Source organism: Natator depressus, chromosome 27 (assembly GCF_965152275.1).
Source record: "Natator depressus isolate rNatDep1 chromosome 27, rNatDep2.hap1, whole genome shotgun sequence".
In the NCBI taxonomy this organism is placed as follows: Eukaryota; Metazoa; Chordata; order Testudines; family Cheloniidae; genus Natator; species Natator depressus.
In genome coordinates, this window is record NC_134260.1 from 9,439,658 (window position 1) to 9,455,897 (window position 16,240).

The 16,240-nt window shown below is 44.2% G+C and overlaps 1 protein-coding gene across 29 annotated transcripts in view; it reads left to right on the top strand.

Moving 5' to 3' along the window:
• FAM117A (family with sequence similarity 117 member A) overlaps nt 1–16,240 on the top strand; it is a 50,919-nt gene that overhangs the window by 15,245 nt on the left and 19,434 nt on the right. For 16 of the 29 annotated variants that reach the window (XM_074940870.1, XM_074940869.1, XM_074940863.1 and 13 more), the window contains 3 exons: nt 882–1,061; nt 2,006–2,144; nt 2,392–2,607. The exons of 1 other annotated variant lie outside the window; for it this stretch is intronic. The gene's annotated coding sequence lies outside the window, so the exon portion shown is untranslated. Of the gene's footprint in view, nt 1–551; nt 778–820; nt 1,062–2,005; nt 2,145–2,391; nt 2,608–6,636; nt 6,755–16,240 lie in introns of those variants that run through there. 12 more of the 29 variants (XM_074940878.1, XM_074940880.1, XM_074940876.1 and 9 more) reach the window with 8 other exon arrangements.

Sequence of the window (16,240 nt, forward strand, 5' to 3'; positions counted from 1 at the left end):
TATGAGGTCTTAGGTGAATTGAGGAGAACCTGTAGAAACAGCATCCAGCAGAAGAGAGCCATCTGGGAATATGTAGCATAATTTTTCCCCTGCCTTCAAGAGTGGTGCTGTGAATAAGGTCACTAGTATGTCCTTCTGGGAGAGGCTGGGACTAAAGTATTATTATTAATTAATTAATTTTTATTTATTATCATTATCATCCTCTATGAATTATTTGTATTACTGTAGCACCTAGGGACCCCAGTCATGGACCAGAACCCCATGGTAGTACTGTAGATGTTTTACAAAAAGATGGCAGGTTTGAGAACGCAAATGGAGATTCTAAATCATTCCTGCCCATGAAGGGGTAGGATTGGAGTAGATGTGAGCTCACAGTACCATGTGCTAGGAGAGGGTAGGCCGGTGGTATCACAGTACCAGTAGTTAGGAGTGATTGGACTAGGGAATTTTATGGGGGATGGCGGTGGGTGGGTGTATATATATATTTTTTTCTTTTAAAATTGTTAGTAACAAAATTGTAGCTTATATTTCATCTGTGCTTCATTCACAAGATTCATTCTATGTGTCTGTCATTCCCTCATTAACTGAAGTATTGCAACATACACATGCACACCCTTGGTAAGAGGAGTTCTTCTTGAAATAAGAAGACGATTGCGTTCAATGCAAGAGTTATGTCCTGAGTGTTCCCTATGCAAATTGAAGCAGCAGGCCTTGTGAGAAGGGAGATACAGGAAGACAATGAAGAACACTGTTCTGCCGTGATATCCACTAAAGGAGGTCAGCTGCTCACTGCTGTCACATAACATTTTCTTGTCTCCAGAAAGGTTGGAGTGGAGCTGAGGCTGCTTTGCCACCTCACTCCTTTCCCCTCTCTTATCTAGTTAAGCCACAGCTTCCCAGGCTCTGCTGCGTCTGCATGAGATATGCATACCACACCCGTCTCTCAGCACACCAACCATCCCCTCCTGAAGGCACCCATGGGAAATCAGAAAAATGATGTCTGAAACCATTAGACAGAATCTGATCCCAGGGTGGGCCAGGACAGGATTACAAGAGCCACTGTAAGTTTTTTATAACAAAATGTCTCTTGGCTTGAAGTTTGATCACATACCTTTCAGTTCGGACTAGGACATAAAACTATATGTTGCGTAATAGCTTTCATACAAAATGTGTGAAATATAACTACAAAGTTCAAATGAAAGCAAGAGCAGGAAAGATGATCCCAAACGATATTTGAGAATTGAGCGGGTGAGTGGGGTGGTGGAATAAGAGACAAAGATGTGAAAGGCTCTTCCAGGCAGTGGGAGATGCAAGGGAGAAGGTCCTTGCACCTGAAGGGGTGAAGGAATGGAGAAGTAGATTGAAAACGTGATTCCTAGAACCAAAGTAGCTCAGGACCAGATGCATCTCAAATAATTCCAGGTGTTCAGCCCCTACAGTTGGAGGACCAGATTTTCAGCACCCAGCAGCTCACATTGTGGCACTTTTGTGAACAGCTTTGCAAAAGAACTCTGCACCCAAAATCCAGAGTAATGGTGAAAATTTGGCTCTGACTCTGGTTGCTGAGCTCTCTTTAAAACTCTGGCCTACCGTAGTGGAAGGGGTAGGGAGGGGAATAGAAGTGGATGAATCCTGTGCGGAAATAAAATACAATTCTAAATATCAGTTCTGCAGTCAGACTTGTGCAAGCAGACTCTTGTACCCATGCAGAGCCTTTGAGTTTACATGTGAGTGTAGGAGGTCTGCCTGCCTGCATGGATCTGATTTGCAGGATTGGGTCTTATTTTTGTACGGAATAGAGTTATTTTCAAAGAAAATGAGTTAGCTAATTCCAGGTATCAGACAGTAAATGGTGTAAATTGCAGAAAACTGGTGCGAAGGCGTTGTATAGTGAATAAGTTTAAAACAGTAAGTGAGGCCAATAGCAGAGGAAGAAGCTATTCGATATGATTAATAAGAAGTTTGCGCTGATGTGCTATGTGTCTCAAATAATTCCTTATTTTAGAACATTCAGGGTCCCACTTAAACTCTCCAAATCCAGGAGAAACCACGCTGCAGCTGCCATGCCATCACTTAAACCCTGTGTACTGCTAGCCACCATCACGGCAGAGAAGATGCTACCAGGCACAAGACCAAGAGTACATGTGAGTCTTGCATACCTGGCCTGTGACTATATGGAGTAGCTACCCTGCTTTATTGTCCCTCTGTTGTGGTACCCATGGTGTATTGGTTTTTCCACTGCCTAGAGGCTCTGGCAGTACCCCAGTACAAGATAGTTAAAGTGGGGGTGTCTGCATTTTCTGGCTTTTTTTGAGGTTCATTAATGCTGTTTGAACATATTTAAAATGTAGCTTAATTTCCTGTGTGTATTTGTTTCTGTCTTTTCCTTAGAACATCCAAAGAGAGTAAGCTGGGAGTATAAAGCAGAATGGAACCAAATTCATCCACTGCAGTTGACGGTTACACTAGGGTCTGAATTTGGCCCAGTGCATTTAACCACATTCACCATGTTCCTGTGATACAGCTTTTAAATATTTTATATGATTTGGATCTTGTGTGATTTCTTTTAAACTTGTAGATTTAGAGGTGCCTGGAATGCTGTGGCAGGTAGGTGATATCAAAATAAAATATATTAGTAATATGGGGCCTAACTTTGAGGTCTGTCTGTTCATTCCATAGGCTTTGACCTATGTGTATTATCACCGTGTATTCACGTGATGGACTAACAAACTGGATCATCTTGGATTTTCTCTTATTCTCTACAGGCGGCCCAATGGTCCTGTTTTTTCCCCCAACGTTTAACCCTTCCATTATTATTAAAGCCCTACACTGCAGCGATCTCCCTTCAGGCAGGGGGTGGGGCATTGGATGGGACAATCTTTGGAAGCTACAAGTGCTGCTCCTTCATTTAAGTAGAGCCACTTCCAGAATCTGTACTCCTAGGGGCTTGATCCTGCAAGTAGCACAGTATCTCCAGGAGATACTGAATGTAGTCAGCCCATTAAAGTCCATTTGAGTTGAGGGCACTCTGCAGATTGGAGGATTTGCATCTAAAGAGAAAGGGTCTGATCCCTTTGGCAACAGGAGCTGGATTAGACCCTAAAACCTGGACTGGGAGTCAAATTCTGGAGGTACAGAACATCCTCACTAATGGCTTGTGTACTTGGCATCAGCATGAGTTACTCTGGTTTGAAAGCAGCATAAGCTGCTCTAGTGCAAACCCTGCCATATGCTGGTGTAGCACATCTACCTTGAGACTTTGCATCAGTGCACCTCTACTGGTTCAAAAATTGCTAATGTAGACAAACCCTAACCTATCCCTTAAGCCCACATGGCTTTGCCTTCCTTGCCTATACCTGTTTCTAACTTATCTGTGTGGCATCTGAATAAATCCACAGTAGCTTCTTAGCTTTTATTCTTTTGGTTTTTTTCCCCTTTCCCTTCTCATTCACCCACCACATTTTAAAAAAGTATATTATTTGTGGGGGGGTAGCTATACTGAGAGAGAACTCTTGGGTTTCACCTGAAAGAAGGAAGAAGCTATGGCCCATCTAGCAGTAAATAATACTAGTGAAACAGCTGTTAGGAGAAAACTCTTATTAACAATTATTTCTAGTTTAAAGACAAACAATGAACATTTCACTGACTTCAGTGCGGGAAGAGTTAGGCTAAAACTGTGTCCTTTTGCAAATCTCAGCCTTACATTGAATGAAAGGCACTAAGGGGCCATGGACCGAACCTGAGGTCAGACATCAGGAATCCTGAGTTCTAATCCTGCCTGCTAATTTGCTGCATGGCCATAAGCAGGTTTAAAACTCTTCCTGTCTCAAATTTCCCCAACTTTAAAAGAGGCCTAATACTTAAAAGCCTCTCTCACAGGGATATTAGAAGGATAAATATTTGTACAAGACTTTGAAAATATAATTGCTAAGTATTTTCGTTAGTGACTTTTTCATAAACACGCTTTGCAGTCACAGAGGATCCAGCATTCTTCACGCAAATTATATCATCTTAAAGAAAGTATTGTAAGCACTTCAGGCAATTGTTGTTAGAAATGGCTAAGTTATTTGAGGTGGATGATGGCAGAAGTGTGTTTATTAATGGACTGTTCAGTCAAAAACTATAATATTACCCTAAAGTGGATACAAATATACCATCTTCTAAAGAGAAGGATTTCTTGCAGTTATGAAATGTGGCAGCAGTATTTTTGTCTTCTCTTTTCTATGCCACCAATCATTATTAGGGCAATCAGAATTCCTTGTGAAAAAAGACTGAAAGGGTGTCCTTTGATTTCTGTTCTTGCATAATATATTTTCCATAGGTAATATCTTTTAAATTGAGCAACCCATGTCCTACAGCCTAAACATTTAAAATATTTTCCTTAGTCCAGACAATTAAGCTATATGAGCAAATATTCTCTCTCTCCCCTCCCTCCCCCCATCCCCTCTGTGATAGCTTTTATTCTAAAATTTCAGAGGTTGGGACAACTTTCTTCTTATTTTGTGTTTGATGCTTATCAGGACCACCTAGCAGTACGCTTTCTCTCTTTAGCTGTGACACATACGATAATGCTCTTCTAGCTATATCACAGTACTGGCAGTAAGAAAACATGCTCTCAAAGAAACATGTCCTCTGTGAAGTATAAAGTGGATGATGCTGCAAATATATGCTTGGTATACTGTGTCAAGAGAAATGGATTGTTACTTCTAATTGTCCTGTAAAATTATTTCTTTTTTTAAAAAGGTTTCTAAGAATAAGAGTGCTAAAAACTGAACTTGTTAAGCTACCTTATTTTCTTCTCCCCCCCTCCCCCCTTTTGCATGTAGATAAATCAGTAGCAGGGGCTCTAAATGATTTGGAGGATTCCTGGAAGAGGTGAAAACCTAAGTCAGTGTTCAAAGCAATGACTGAAACTTGGTACCTTCTGACAGCTAGTCAATAAGGCTCATGGGTAGGGAAGTGAATGGGGAATGCTTGCTGTAACTTTAGTGTGAATAAAGGACTGACATCTCTTGGGAATACTCAAATTGATAAAGATGAAATTAAGTACACTTGTGTGAACACTTACTTCTTATGGTCTCATTGCTGTCATTTATCTTGTCATCCTCAAGCTTCTCATTGACATCAATCCGAGTAGTGCAACACAACTATTATTCCTTGCAACAATAACAGTCAAATTCAAGCTTTTTAGTTCTGGGATCTAGGGGTGTATTTCAGCTAAAATTGTTTATCATAGTTTATTTCATATGGTATTAGGAAGCAGTTGGTATACTCCCTTCCTTTAAATGATCAGGCACCTATTATAGATTAATTCCTGAATCCAGAGGAGTCTTAACTATTTTTCTATGCTCCTTTCATTCCAATATTAAACAATTATTTAACTGCAAAACAGTGGGACCCTATTATAATGAAATGTTTTCCTCATAAAAGAGGTACAAAGTAAGTAAAGGTTTTGCTGTACTAGACATAGAGGTCCAGTACACCCAAGTTCCTAATACAATGGTATTTCTCTTCAGTATTTAGAGAAGATAATCGTGTTGGCTTTGCTTATATGTCATCAAGTGAGCTCAAACCCTTTATCAATAAATCACTTTGGAGACAGAACAAAGAGACCAAGTTTCTTGTTAGGTGTGCACTTTGCCAGAACTATTGCTTTGTCCTGGTAGTAAAGTAGTAGTGAACTAAACCTCCACTCCCCCTAGTCTAAGAAGCTCCTACAGTAGTGAGCTTGATGTTCAGTTTTTGAAGGTGGTGATGCCTCAGCCAAGGAGATTTAGTAACTCCTAGTATACAATATTTGCACTCTAGAGACAGGCGCAAGCCAGGAGTCCTGACTCCCAACCCCTCCTAACCACCTTTTGGTGAAGAACTGAGAAAACATGGTGTATATATCGCATCGTGTACTAGATGGTTTGTGTTGGCGACTACATCCTATGTGTGGCCGGCGCAGGCAGGCCGTACCACAGCGACCTTCCCCACGTGGCCCTGGTGTAGGCCTCACCCTCTTGCCCTGCAGGAGCTGGCTCTAAAAGTGAAAAAGAAACTCGGTCTCTCCACTGAGGATGCGAACCAGCCGGCAGGCGCTAAACGACAGCGCTCCCCTGGTCTCTCCTGGGGTGGGGGCGGGACCCTAGTACCGCCTGCTTTCCTGATTGGGCACGGGGGCGGGATTGAGGCACAAGCATGTCCTGCGTTTCTGATTGGTGCTTGGAGTGAGGGGGGTAATTGGAATTCCGATTGGATGCGGAAGAAAGGCAGGTCCTACGTACGCTGCTCCTTTTCTGATTGGTCTCTGGGAAGGGTGGGTTGCCCATCTGGTGCTCCTCTGATTGCTCTCTGGTCGGGATAGGAGGGGAGTGGGATGTTATCATTTCTGGCTCTTCTGATTGGACCCCGCGTAAGGGGCGGGACCATCGCAGGTCTCCTCCTTCCCAGTCAAGGCTCGGGGCGTGGCGGCGGCCCCCCATTGGCCGGTGGGCGGAGCTGGCCGCCGCCGGGGCCCAATGGGCGGCGGCGTGCGTTGGTCCGCTCGGCCCCCGAAGAGCTGATAAGTAGCAGCGCGAGGGGGGGTTCGCTGGTTACTGTTGGGGCTCGCGGGAGGAGAGGGGCGAGGCTGGGTCCGAGCTGGGGATGGCGGGGGCTGCCGGGGCCTCCTGCTGCCGCGGCGGAGTGGGGGGGCTGCAGCCGCTGAGGGCCACCATCCCCTTCCAGCTGCAGCAGCGGCGCGGGGCAGGCGGAGACGGCGGCCGGGCAGGTAACGGGGGCTTGAGGGGGGCAGCAAACTGGGGGGGGGGCGAGCCCTGGTGCTGGGGGGGAATGGGAGGGAGCGGGCTGGGCTGTCGGGCGCGGAGCGAGGGGTTGGGGGGCCGTTGGGGCGGGAGGGGGGGCGCGGAGCGAGGGGTTGGGGGGCCGTTGGGGCGGGAGGGGGGGCGCGGAGCGAGGGGTTGGGGGGCCGTTGGGGTTGGGGGGCCGTTGGGGCGGGAGGGGGGGCGCGGAGCGAGGGGTTGGGGGGCCGTTGGGGCGGGGGGGGGGCGCGGAGCGAGGGGTTGGGGGGCCGTTGGGGCGGGAGAGCTCTTCTCTGCGCCCCCCCCCCGTGTCAGTTGGGGGCCCCGCTAGCCCGCGCGCGCCCCCACCTGCCACGTGCTTCAGGACCCAGCTGTGCGTGACCAGCCCTCCGACGCAGCACCCCCCTCCCGCAGCAGCGCCGCCGGGGCTGGTCGGGCCCTGGGGTGCACCCCCTGCAGCAGACCCCCACCTCTTTTATCTGCGGCCGTTCAGCTTCCTGCTGGGCTGCCCGGCTCACCCCGGCTCTCCCTGTGGACGGTTCCCAGCTGACAACTGGCCAGGAGGGTTTGTCCACCTATTGCCATTTAGGGGCCCCTTTCTGTCTCTGTTGCCAGCCCAAGTTCTTTCTTCTCTTGCATGTGCAGTAAACAGGTGTGTGGGCCTGCAGGGGTAATTATTATGTAGCCCCGCAAGCAGACTGGGGTGGGTAAGAGTTGAACAGATCAAGATTGAAGGAAAAGGAGAGGCCTAGGCAAGAAGTGGTGGGATCTCATAAAAGAAGACCTTTATTTTGGCATGCGGGGCTATACAGGATATGGCACTAAATCGATTAATTTGGAGAGAGATGACTTGTAGAGCAGACTCCATTTGATGGGATTTACACAAGGAAGAAGACCAAAAGCTGCTAGTGAACAAAGCCCACCCAGTAAAGCATCCTCAGCTATACTCCTGCAGAGCCTAATCTAGCCGTTAGGGCATATGGCAAAGCACCTTGGCTGGCTCTTGCCTGAGGGTTGTGATGGAGAGGCTTATACTTGGTTGCTTAGGTAAGGTTCAGTTTTGCATAGTGTGTACCTGAGTTGTAGGTGAGCCTGGAATCTTTGTGGTGACTGGTTTTTAATGGTGGGAAAATAGCTTACTTGTAGTGGCTAATTAACATGGCAGTGAGTGTGTGATAAAATGCTTAATGTCCACCTATGGTGACATAACTCTACAAGTGCATCCAGCTCTTTGCCTTCCATTTCCCATCTTTAAAAAGGAAATAAGGTACTTTCCCTCACAGGGATGGTTAGGAGGATTACTTAATGTTTGTAAAGAGAAGATGAAAAGCTTTATTAAGTGTGCCATTATCAACTTGGCAAGATGGAGGACAAACTGACCAATGATCCCACCCAGCATAGGGATCAAAACTTGTTAGCTACACAATCTTTGATGGAAGGATCTGTATGCTGAGAAAGGGAGGAGGGAACAGCAACTCTGGTGATCTTGGCTTTCTAGAACCTCCATTCTTGGCTTTAAAGTTAGTTTTGAGTTTAAATCTGAACTGTAGTCGCTGCTTTCCTTAAGGGTGTGGGTGGAAAGCCCCTGCATCTTAGTCTAAACATGCTCTCTGGTTGATGAAACTTACAGGTTTCAGAGTAGCAGCTGTGTTAGTCTGTATCTGCAAAAAGAAAAGGAGTACTTGTGGCACCTTAGAGACTAACAAATTTATTTGAGCATAAGGTATTTTCCACTGCATGCATCTGATGAAGTGAGCTGTAGCTCACGAAAGCTTATGCTCAAATAAATTTGTTAGTCTCTAAGGTGCCACAAGTACTCCTGTTTTTACAGCTTACAGTCTTTCTATTCTAACCGTATCCTCAGTCTGAGCAGAGCGACTTTGGCCCAAGCTACGAGTACATAGAGTTCAAATGGCTGATGCTGCGACTCAGGTTTAAACTGAAATTATATAGTGGTGCAAGTTATTTTTTTAGAGGAAGGTAATTTGAATCCTTATCAAGTACTGTGCGACGGGAAATAGTATTGGCTAGAGCTCTGGGGCTTGTTTTCTGTTCCCACCTCTGAAACTGACTTTGAGAAAAATCACACTGCTGGTTCCTATGTCTGTAAAATGGGGATATTTACCAACCTTTGTAAAGCACTTTTAGATTCAGTGAGGGAAGTCTCTTTTCAGAGTATCAATGTAAGAAAAGTACATAAAATGAGTATGTAATTGTGAGTGCTTTTTAAATATAAGTTGAGTGGGTGGAAATGAGAGTAATGAGAACCTGGAATGGGTGAGATATGGGAGAAAAAATACGGAGGGGGGGTGGATTTGGGATGAGAAGCAAAGATATAGTAGAAGGAGGAAGGTGAACAAGAGCTAAACTAACGAAGATATTTTTGACTGCATTAAAACCATTCCGGTAGATGCAGTAAGTTTAAAATTCCATGTGGGCATTCTAATTACATGCACAAATAAGGAGCTTTCATCTTTGGGCTCTTGTGGTCCCTTCTGCACATTTGCCTGTTTGAGGCAGGGGAAATTTGCTTTTGCATTATAACAAGTTGCCTTATTTTAAGATGGCTTTAGGTCACAATTAAAAGAAGCTAAACTGAAAGTTATATCTGGAGTTGAACAGCACATCCTATTACTGAGGTCACTTGACTTGATACAGAAGCAATCGTTTAAATTCATATGTACTGTAAACCATAATGGATCCCAAAACTGCATTGCCGAGGTATCTCTAAAGTTTTTTTTAAAAAATCACGAAGTATAACCTTTTTGGAGGGTTTATATGAGCTTGTGGAAATGCTTTTCCTTCATGTGTGATTGCTGCTTTATTTTTAGGGTTGCTCATGAGTGCTGGGCTGCTGCTGAAATCTTCCTTACTATATGAAACACTGAAAGAGCAGTGTAACACTTTTTTTGGACTAAACACAGGATTACATGGGCTTTTCAAATAGTAAAGAACATTGATCAAATTTTGGCCTACCAACCTTGACAGCATCTGTTTGAAATGCTTTTATATCTGGTTTCATGCACCAGTTCTTAAATCTACTTTAGGGTGGGTTAGAGCAATCACTTTTGTAAAGAGGAACAGCCATTAATTCTCACAAGTGTTGTGCATTTCATTATATGAAGCTTATAGTACTAGTTGTTTTTCCTGCCACTGTGAGGATTAGTATTGATCAGAGAAGCCATTAGAGTATTATGCCCAATTTACACTTGAACTGAGTTCATTAAATAAACAGCACATTTCTTTGAGCTCTAATCCCCCCCTCTATGCCACCTCTACGCTGAAACTGACATGAAACTGCTGTGAATATGGCAATTTATCATATGACAGTCTGAAAACATATAAAATTAAAGCAAAACATTATTGTGAAATTAGGACATATGTAGGCTAGCTTTTTCTGCTGGCTGCATTGTGGAGTCTCATTGTGGCTCTGTACTGCCCTGTGCCATGGCATTGGATGCTTGTAGGTTTTCTGAGGGTTAGAAGGCTGAAAATCCACTGACAGTCTATTCAAAAACAGGAATTGCTGGTCTTCGTTTCTTCCTGGCTTTGTGCCCTCACTGCTCATGCTCTGGCAGCTTGAATTTTTCCTCTTGATCTCTTTCATATACAGTTTGAGATGTATTTAAAGTTCCATAGCTGTGCCCCAGTCACTGTTCATACAATAAGCTTCAATTTGCCATTTGTATGTGTGGAAGCTACTGCAGTAAATTAGCTGTGGTTTAACTAAAAACTGTATCAGTGTTCCCTAACTCTAAAACTTTCACTGCAATCTTGGAATCTCAGTGCTGAAATCTGTTGCTATCAATTTTTTCCTCATTCCTGTGCCCTGGCTTATTGGATGGCTTATGAGTGGCTTGACTGCTGGCCTTCTGAGATGGGTTACTTTTAAAAAGCTGAAGCCGTTTCTCCAGTACTAGCTGTGTGTCTTTCCATGGCTTCGACTGACACATGGAAAGACGGTCTGCGAGCCAGTCTGATTCTGCAGCTGCTCTGTTCACAGAAAATCCTGCTGAAATAAAATAGGGAGCAGCTGTTGAATCTGCCCCTTAAAGAGCTTCTGCTAAACTGCCTAGCTATTCTGCAGTGGAGAAGCCAGGCAAACAATTCTGCGGAGACTAGGGTTTGTTGTCTTGGTGTTTAGAAGTCTTCATGCTTTGAAGTTTATAGTGTGTGGCAGTGAAGGTAGCCATGATGGTTTCAGTCATCCCTTATCTCTTCAGTGGTGTAGTTTATGCTGGTAAGGTAGGTAAATTACTACCCTGTCTTGAAGATCCCATTCAGATACGGGCCAGACTCACCTCTACTGTCTCCTTTTGCACTGATTCATTGGCTTTGAGACTGCTATCAAAATTCCGTAGGTGCAGTAACAGTTGAGCCTATGTTCTCACAAAGGTGGAATCAGCTCCTTGGAAATTTTTAGGTTTATTTTAGTTCACTGTAAACAAAGCTGTGCTGTGTGAAGCTCCAGTTTCCCCCAAAGTATATTCTGAGCTCCACATTAACTGGAAAATTTCCCTTCTTAGTATCCAGACTCTAATCTCCACAGGGACTTATGAATACATTTCTACATGTTTCATGCCCTTGAATCTACTGGGATGAGAACCAAGCAGTCTTGGCTTTCTAGAGATCTTGCACCAGATGGCTTAAACGTGGCTTTCTAATTGTCTAAAGTAAATTGTTGAGATCCTCTGAGCTTTCTCCTTGCCAGACTGACCATTGCAAATGGCAGCTGCTTAAGAAAACTTGGAACTTAATGTACGTGGCAGCATTGGTGTACATGGTGCTTTATAAATGTAGGTGGACAAACTACCTGCCCTGCTGAGCTTGCAGTCTGAGACAACGCATAGAAAAAAGGAGGGGATGGAGCAGTGCACCATAAAAACAAAGCGACTTCATAGTTGTTTTCTTAGTTCCAATGATCTTTAGTTCCAATAGTTCCAGTGATGATGATAAAAATAACAAACTTTTGTTTATACTATAATGTAAGCTGTGTTAAAGGTCATGTGGTGAGTCAGGGATGATGGGTTAGCGGTGCAAGCTGGTGGTCACAAACTGCATTTTAAGGGGAGTCTTGGAGGAAAGGGAGGATGTTTCTTGGTCCACTGGAGGAGAGACACTATCATATAGGGAGTGGCGTGAAAAAAGTGCATAGTGGGTGGAGGGCATAAAAGTCAGTTATTGGTGGCAGAGTGTAGTCTGTGAGAGGGAATAGTATGAGATGAGTAGAGCTGCAGGCAGAGTGTCTTCATCTGTGCATGCATGTAGCTGTGCTTGGGGGACAGCCTTGATTAGGGATGACTTTTTGCCAATTTCCATACCTCCTGTCAGCTTAATAGAGGCTATATTGGTAAAGAAAAGAATTATGGACATGATCACTTATTGGTAACTATTCCCTTTTCACCAGGACAAAGTTTCCTCTGTCCTGTAGCTTATAGAATTATATAGTGTTCTTTAACTTTTCAGGAAGTTGCTATTAACTGAGGTGACTCATCTAGCTAGGATTCTGTAGCTTGCTGTCTGAATTTGCCTGCTTCTGAGATGCCAAATCTAGATCCTGCTAAACCAGTGAAGAAATGAGAAAATTACCAAATCAAGATTTATCATGGCATGAGTGTGAAACCATGTCTGGAGAATATTGTAGATTTAAACTGGTTGGGACATGGTTTCATAAGCAGTTTATTCTGCCAAGCATACACAGACTTAAAACATTTAGGAGGAAAAATGTCTGTTTACCACTTGAAAGCATTGTGAATGGACTTTGTCTACATGATATAGATAGAGCAGAGCCTGGTAAATTAATATTTCTCCTCCTCCTTACCTCTGCCATAGAAGATCTAAAATTAACTTGAAGGCCTCTGTTTCTGGATTTACTAACTGGACATTTGCTGCAGGGTTTGTGTTCACCCTGAGGACACACATGAAGGCTTTCGCTACCAAAATAGTGGCCCAGGTGTTTGTGGTTTTGCTGTTCTTGGGTTTTCCTTTGTGCTGTTAAGTAACACCTGTAACTTCCCCAGGTGCATTTATGCAGGGATGGTCAGAGTGGGGCCCACAGCCTACCCAAGGAATTGCTTTGTGTGAGTGATTACTTAGATCCAGTAAAACATTTCATGCTGGCACCTGTAGTCTGCATATGCTGCAGCTATCCTTCACTTTAAATAAGGAATTGTGGAAATTAACTGATCAGTTTAATATAGGTTGGCTAAAAGTTAGATGTCCTTACAGTAATGGCTCACCTGCTAACTCTGGTATTCCCTCCCAGGGATTTCTGGACTTCTGGAAGATATGTGCATGTGATGTTGATACCATGGTGAGCATGGCTGAGGATCTTGTTGCTAGTAATGATGGGAGTAACTTTAGTGGCCTTCAGTATTTAATTTCTTGCGTTGTTGGTCTGATTTTTTCCTCTGGTGGAACATGTGCCTGTTGGCTGGTTATATAATAAAGCTTCACGTGCATGTGTTTAGTAGGTATGGAATGAATCATTCCCTGTGATGGGAATAAGTTGACTGGTTTCATTCAGCAGATCTTGGATTCCTGGGTGAGTCTATGGTTGTCTAATTGGCAGTCTACTGGTAACCCTGTGTATTGGATGAGGGATGTCTCAGGCAGGATTAACAGGTCAGGTTGTGTCAACCATACAAAAATAGGAGTATTGATCCACTTTCACTCCAAGTGAGAAAATAGTAATTGTAGGAGGTGTAACTCAAGACACTATGAACTCATGGGATGAACTTCAGTAATAACAGAGCATAACTTGGATGATACTGTGCTATGTCACACAGCAAAGACACTTGCACACAAACTCTGCTCAGCTAAATTGAAGGAATAAAGCTGAACTATTGCAAAAGTTATGGGACATCCTGCTGCTTTTCCCTCTTTCTTAAGGGCTTTTTCAAGTGTGTGTGTGTGGATTGACAGGATTTGAGGGATTAGGGACAGGGAGGAAGTTGTCCAGAAAGTGAACATCCTTAGGGACTAGCCTGAAGATGGGAAGATCTTGAAGTTAATAATCTTGCTGCTGCTCTAGACAAAAGCAGTTCACCTTTGCCCTATGCAATCAAGTCAGTTATCTTTATCTTCTATGAAGTATGGCTATATACAGTATAAGGCTCTGACTTGAGGCCAGATGCAAAACACAGGTGGTGTAATGTTAAGTGTAGAACAAGTTTGTCATGAGCTGTGTAATTAGAGCCACTTTAGAGTGTTGATGTCTTCAGTTGATATGGATCATATGTTCACTGTAAACTTGCTGCTCTCAGCTTGCTGGCTGGCCTCTTTACAAGTCTGGGAACGGGGAAATAAAGGATGTGATCCCACCTGTCATTAATTTTGACTTGTATTGACAGTTCTGTATCAAACAAGCTGCTCCCTGCTTTAAAAATTCAGGATAGTCTTTAAAATTCTGCTTCTATTGGGTAAATTTGAGATTAGTGTGTGCCCTGAAGGAATGAGATGGCTTTTATGGGATATCTGAATTGCTCTCTTGAGATGGACTTCTGGGTTTGTCTCTGGATCCTTTCTTATCCATCAGAATGTAAACAGTAGAGTTTCCAATGGTCTACCAACACATTTCAATAACATTGCTTTTAATATGATACAGAGCCAGAAGCACTGGAGACAGTAATCTGTTAGGGACTGGGACTGTAAACTCTTAAATCCAAGGACTGTTTTACTTGTATTTGTAAGGCGTCTAGTATGTTGGTGTTCTGATCTTAGCTGAGGCCTCTAGACTCTACTGTAATGCATTATAATACATAATAAAAATAACTTTTCCTGTGGCAAGTAGTTGGGTACAAAAACAAATAATCCCAGTTTAAACTAGTTATGTTTAAAACAGGGGTGGGCAAACTTTTTAGCCTGAGGGCCACATCTGGGTATGGAAATTGTATGGCGGGCCATGAATGCTCACAAAATCGGGGGTTGGGGCATGGGAGGGGGTGAGGGCTCTGGGATGGGGCCAGAAATGAGGGGTTCAGGATGTGGGAGGGGGCTCTGGGCTGGGGCCAGGGTGTTGAAGTGCAGGGGAGGGGTGAGGACTCTGGGCTGGGGATGAGGGGGTGGGGGTACAGGAGGGGGATCAGGGCAGGGGTTTGGGGTGCAGGAGGGGGTCAGGGGTGTAGGCTCCAGGTGGCACTTACCTCAAGCAGCTCCCGGAAGCAGCAGCATGTCCCCCCTCCGGCTCCTATGTGGAGGCACAGCCAAGCAGCTCGGCATGCTGCCCTGTCCACAGGCACCTCCCCTGCAGCTCCCATTGGCCATGGCTCCTGGCCAATGGGAGCTGTGGGGGCAGCCCTTGGGGCAGGGACAGCATGTGGAGGCCCCTGGCTACCCTTATGCATAGGAGATGGACGGGGGAACATGCTGCTGCTTCTGGGAGCCATGCAGAGCAGGGCAAGCCCCGGAACCCACTCCCTGGCAGCAGCTCAAGGGCCAGATTAAAATGTCTGAAGGGCCGGATGCGGCCCTTGGCCGGAGTTTGCCCACCCTTGATTTAAAAGCAAGCTGACCTCATTTGCCGCACTTCCCTTTTCCCCAAATTAGCAAAGCCATAAGAGAGATTTTGGTAACATATTGTGTGTTGTAATTCCTTGCTTTTTTTACTTTTGCGCTGGAGTCATGCTATAACTTGTAAACTTCTGCTATGCTTCCTACTCTGCAAAATTTACTTACTGTCTTCGTGTTGGACACCAAAAGCTGGTGGCAAGGCCTGGAAGGTTTCTTGCATGTTTTTTCTGTTTGTTTTTAACTGTAGAAATATCAGCAGTATCAAATCTGGTCTGTTTTTACTAGGATATTTCCAAGGACCCAGAGGACTGAATGGGTGTTTCCTCATCCTTTAGTTGAGGACAAAGTTGAATCTTAGTGATCTCTACTCCTGTTTATCAGGTGTTTTATTTTAAATAGGTTTAACAAAAACAAACCAGTCTTTAACAAGGACTAGAAATTGGTTCCTCTCAGTTGCTCAGGGTTTTACTTCCTGTATTTGACATAATCCTACTAGTTCTCCAGTCATCTGTAATCTACTAGGTAAAAGAGTTAATAATACCTAAATTTCAAATGTTAAAAACAAGTAAAAACCTGTTTCTGAAGCAACCCTTATATGGTCCATATTGGGGCAGAAACCCACCTGTTCTTTGCCAGCTCACCCTTAACCTTGCAGAGCATAAAAGCCAGTCCAGAAGTGCTGCATATGTGCGTCAGAATAAGTGACCCACTTGCTTGAAGCCCCCATTGAAGAGTGCCTTCACACCAGACCAGGTCTAAGAATGTCCTTTGGAGCCAAAGATTTCAAGTTTGGTTGTTTTTTCTAATTCTAAAATAAGCTTTAGAGAATTAAGATAAAAGGTGAAAAGTTCAGCTCATTTCCTCCAGTAACTGGGTGTTTAGCTGCAGCCTTGGACCCTAAGTAACTTGTGTTTGTGTTCAGTGGAGCTGCTCCTTAATGCATG